Below are 5,575 nucleotides of genomic sequence, written 5' to 3' on the forward strand. Positions count from 1 at the left end.
AAAGAAAGAAAAATCTGCATGATTATTTGGGATTCAACAGATATGTTTATGGTTAAATTTTTAAATTTAAGGAAATTTATGTTTTCTTAAAAGATGAAATAGAAAACAGAAACAAGAGAAAAAACACCCTTGAAAACAATTTATAATCTTGGTTTTGGAGTGTACTTCTGTGGTAGAGTGCTTGTCTAGAGTGCACAAGGTTGTGGGATGGATTCCTAATACCACACACAATAAACAATAAATAAATATATAAAAGCAAGCTATAATCTCCATCTAAAGATAATTACTAACTTCAGCACATAACAATGTCCAGCCTCTCAGCCCCTCACATTTTTACAATCAAGATTTTTAAAAATAGTATGTGTTAGAACATGATAAATAATTCTCTGAGGACTGCTTACTTTATTTGATAGTATATAGTGGGAACATTTTTCCATTTCACTCTATGAAAGCTTTGCCATTTCTTATTTCTATTTCCTAGTTTCCATAAGCCCCAGAAAGATATAGTTGAGTCTTGTTTTATTTACTTGGCCACTCTATGTCTTTTGATTGGGTAATTTAATCCATTTATTTGTAAATGGATGAATTATTGATAGGGAAGTTTGCACTATTGCCATTTGGGTCACTGCCTTTTATTAGTCTTGTCATTCTTTTGCTTTCTCTGCCTTTGCTGTCTTCTTTTTTGTTCTGTTGATTTTTTATTGATACATTTTGATTCCTTTCTCTTCTCCTCTTGTGAAACTTCTATAGTTTTTTGTGTGTGATTAGCTTGGGGTTTCCATAAAATATAGATATAACCATTTTGTGAAAGACAGAATAATTTAAGTTCTATCACATACAAAAATTTTACACTTTAACTTTTCTTCTCCCCATATTCTTTATAAACTGTACAGTAATACTGTCATTGTGGCCACAATTTATATTTGTTTATATTGTACAACTCTTAAAATATTTTTAGTCACAGTTATTATTTTTGTCTGATAATTTTTATACTAGAATTAAATGACCACCCTACCATCATTATAGTAATACAGCAGTGATGGCAAATCTCTTAGAGAGGAAGGCCCAAACTGTAACCCAAATCCACTTATTTGTTGGAAAATGACAACACTGCCACTAAACCTGAATACTGAGGTTTTAGGTGAGAAAAAACAACTCATACGTTAACATATGTTGTCTTTAAAAAAACACAACACACATGTACCATAGGTTTGCCACCACTGGTAATACAGTAATCTTGTCAGTATATTTATAGTATTAATTAGTGTTAGTATTTATAGTATTAATTAGTATTTATATTAATACAGTATTCTGTCAGTATATTTACCTTTACCAGTAAGTCTCAAGCTTTGATATGCTGTCATACTAAGTAGCAATACTGCTACTTAGCATTTATTTCTTTCAACTTGAACAACTCCCTTTGTATTTCTCGTAAGGCAGGTTTAGAGGAGATTAACTCTCCCAGTTTTTTGTTGTCTAAGACAGTCTTTTTCTCACCCTTTTTTCTTTCTGAGAATGCCAAAAATAATATTCTTAGTTGATAGTTTTTTTAATCAGCATTTTGAATCTATCACCTTAATTGCTTCTGTCCTGAAAGTTTCTGCTAAAAAATCCACTAGTGGTCTTCTCGCTAACATCCTCAGAAAAGAACAAAGCTGTAACTACCACGGTACTTGACTTCAGGATATATTACAATCTACAGTAATCAGAACAATATAGACCTAGCACACAGACAGATGCACAGGCTAGTGGAGCAGAGAACCCCCAAGGAAATCTATGCATACCAAGAATACATAATGGGGAAAGGATATTCTCTCCAAAGTTTAAAAAGCTGTATATTGACATGCAAACATCAGAATGAAATGGTGTCCTTATCTCACACAATCTACAAGAGCAATTCAAAATGACTAGAGACATAAACAATAGGTTTCAAATTGTAAGACTCCAAGAAAAGAACACAGGGGTAATTTTATGACATTAGTCTTCCCAGTGACACCGAAACTACAGGAAACAAAAACAAAAAGTAAACAAATGGGAATCCATAAAACTGGCAAGTTCTATACCATAAAGGAAACAATCAACGGAGTGAAAAGCAGTCTACAGAATAGAAGGAAATATTTGCAAACCATATACCTGATAATGAGTTATTAATCTTCAAAATATGTAAGGAACTACTACAAGTCAATAAAAAGAAAAAAATCTTGGTTAAAAATTGGGTTAAAGTCTTCAATAGATATTCTCCACAGAAGACATATAAATAACCCACAAATATATGAAAAATGCTCATTGTCACTAAGAATCTAGGAAGTGCAAATCTAAACCACAAGAAGATATCACTTCATACTTTCCAGGATGGGTATTATTATTATTTTTTTAAAGGACAAATACTGGTGAGGGTGTAGAGAAATTGGAACCCTTTCGCATTATAAATAAGAATTTAAAATGGTGCAGCCACTATGGAAAACAGTATGGCGTTTGCACAGGAAGAGTAAAGATGGAACTACTGTATGATTCAGTAACCACACTTCTGGGTTTTTATACAAAGAATAAGTATTAGCACTCACATGCTCATTGCAGCACTATGCATAGATAAATACTTGCAGGGAGCAACTATGACTCACATGTCTGGGGGAACAGAGAAAAGATGTAGTTATCAAAATCTGTAAACAAGATGGGAATGGTGGGGCATGTGATCCCAGCACTCTGAGGCTGAGGCAGGAGGATCACAAGTTTGAGCCTAGCCTAGACAACTAAGTGATTTAGCAAGGTCTTGTCTCAAATAAATAATGAAAGAGCTGGGCCATAACTCAGTACAAAGGACCTAGGTTCAATCCCCAGTACTACAAAACAAACAAACAAACAAACAAACACCAAGAAACCTTGGACGCTTGGAAGGGCCTTGTGAATGAGACCTCCACAGAACAGTTGGCCACCTGATATTGATCACTCTGAGAACATGTGATAGGTTGTGGTAGGTTGGTAAAAGGTTGTGATAGGTTGTGATAGGTTGGTGATGGGTGGTGATAGGTTGTGGCAGCTTGGTGATAGGTTAGTGATAAGTTGTGGTAAGTTGTGATAGGTTGGTGATAGGTTGTGATAGGTTGTGATAGGTTGGTGACAGGTTGGTGATAGGTTGGTGATAGATGGTGATAGGTTGTGATAAATTGTGATAGGTTGGTGGTAGATTGGTGATAGGCTGTGATAGATTGTGATAGGTTGTCATAAGCTGTGATAAGTTGGTGATAGGTTGTGATAAGTTGTGATAGGTTGGTGATAGGTTAGTGATTAAATTGTGATAGGTTCTGATAAGTTGTGATAAGTTGGTGATAGATTGGTGAGAGGTTGTGATAGGTTAGTGATAGGGTGTGATAGGTTGTGATAGGTTAGTGATAGGTTGTGCTAGGGTGTGATAGATTAGTGATATATTGTGATAAGTTGTGATAGGTTGTGATAGGTTGTGATAGGTTGGTGATAGGCTGTGATAGGTTGGTTTCAGCAATGATAGAAGAAGCTGGAAACTGGAACTCAATTTCAGCACTCTGAAAGGACATTGCTGGAGCGGCAATGATAAGAACAGGAAGCAAACCCCTTTTTCCTTCTCTAACCTTTTGTCTCCTGTTTCTTCTGTTGACAGAACCAAATGGAAAGTGAGCTCACAGAAGAGAAGCAGCATTTGCAGAGTCCTAGCCACAGCTTCATGGAGTAATGTAACTGAGAGACAATGGCTTAATCCAGCACAGAGAGCTCTTGGATATAAAAGTGACCCCCGTTTTGCAGTCATAGGGTGCCAAGAGAGACCAGCACATTCTTATTTGTTATTAATTCACAGCCATAAGTGAAGAAGCCCATGCAAAAGGCAAGTTGTCCAAGTAAGCATAAGTTCATGATATACAAATGAATTTCTCATTAATCTTTACTTAATAAGTAAGTCCAATTCATCCGTCAATAGACAAACAGCAGCTATTTCTAAAGTTATAAAAAATTTCTTGATATAAAAACTTAAAGCCCTACAAATACATATATTATATTCTATATAAACTGAGGAAAGATTGTATTCTATGACTTGAGAATTTGAACATTTAATCCAGCTTTACATTTTCTAGATACATTTAGAACTGGGAGCAAGCTGGTAGTAAATGGTTGTGGAGTATGAATATACACTATAATCTGTATTAGTCAGCTTTTTCTTCCTGAAACAAAATACCAGACACATACCACATAAAGTAAGAAAGATTTGTTTTGGCTCATGGTACCAGAGGTTTGGATCTACTGTTGGTAGGGCCCAGGCAGAAACTTTATGGTGGAAAAGCCTGACAGAATAAAGCTGCTCAACTCACGGCATTTAGAAAAGCAGAGGATAGGGGAGAAGCCAGGAAGAAGTGTCCAGAGACCAGATGCAGTCTCCAGAGTCATGCCCTGTGACCACACAAACACAGTGAGATCCATATTTCACTACTTTCTTAGGCATCTCTCAAGCTAATCAAGTTGACAGTCAAAAGAACGAAGGCTACTTCTCTTTTTCTACTTCCAATGTCTTTTTTGAAGTTGCTCTTTTGAAAAAAGACTATGAAGAGTCATTTCTAAACCATGCCTGCACCAAAACATCCAGTCACTTGAGAAAAAGAAATCGTACTGCTCAGAATCATATTGATTACTTTTTCTTTTAAGTTTTAATTTAGTTTTGTTGGCAAATAGAGCATGCATTCACTTTAGTGCCTTTAGTGTGTCAAAAGTATGAAGTATATGAAGTTAGAGAGATAAATGATATCCTGCTTTTAAAGGATTTATGATACAGTAGGTAAAGATGAGTATGTATATGATGCTGAATTTCAAGGGTAGCATTCCAGGGTCAGGAAGAAGTACCATGGAGATATTGGGAGCGGGGAGTCACAGTGGTTAGAAAAAGTCTCCACTGAGGAAGTGATTCTCACATTTAAAAATTCTAAAATGTGAAAGTATCTATCAGGTAGGCAGCATTACATGCAAATGGCGTCCATCTGTGATTCTTATTTCCACCCTTGCCTGTTTTTTTCTTGTTACGAGGTTCAGATATTATATATGGAAATATCATAGCTATTATATCAGCAGAAGAATAATAACAAAGCCTTGATGGTCTTAGGCTAAAAGAAAGAAGAAAGAAGTCAGAAATATGTAGATTTTTGCCAAGAAGAGTAAGTTTTCCTGTTGTTGGTTTGAGCAATTTGCTGCACTCAATTTGCTGGCACTGATAAAATCAACCAAAGACAGGCTAAGTTTTTGTATATCTAACTTTGGGATTTATAATACCCTATTTCCCCTTCAGGGTAGCCAATCACATACTCCCTTTCAATGTTATTTTAGTCATTAGGCCTTTGGCTGTATAAAGTGCAAATTATAGTACGCAAAAGCAATTTTAACCTGGGAATTAATCCAGGTTCCATCTATTTTCACCAAGTACCCACTGTCATCAGAGAATATTGAGCTGTATAAATGTTGGTAGAATCTGGCTTGGAGTTAAAATATGGCAATAACTGAAAGATATTTGAGGGAGAAATTCAATCACAAATATGTGGGCTTTGGGTGGTTTGGATTTTTG

The sequence above is a fragment of the Chinchilla lanigera genome, unplaced genomic scaffold (assembly GCF_000276665.1).
Source record: "Chinchilla lanigera isolate Chin_1 unplaced genomic scaffold, ChiLan1.0 scaffold00024, whole genome shotgun sequence".
NCBI lineage: Eukaryota > Metazoa > Chordata > Mammalia > Rodentia > Chinchillidae > Chinchilla > Chinchilla lanigera.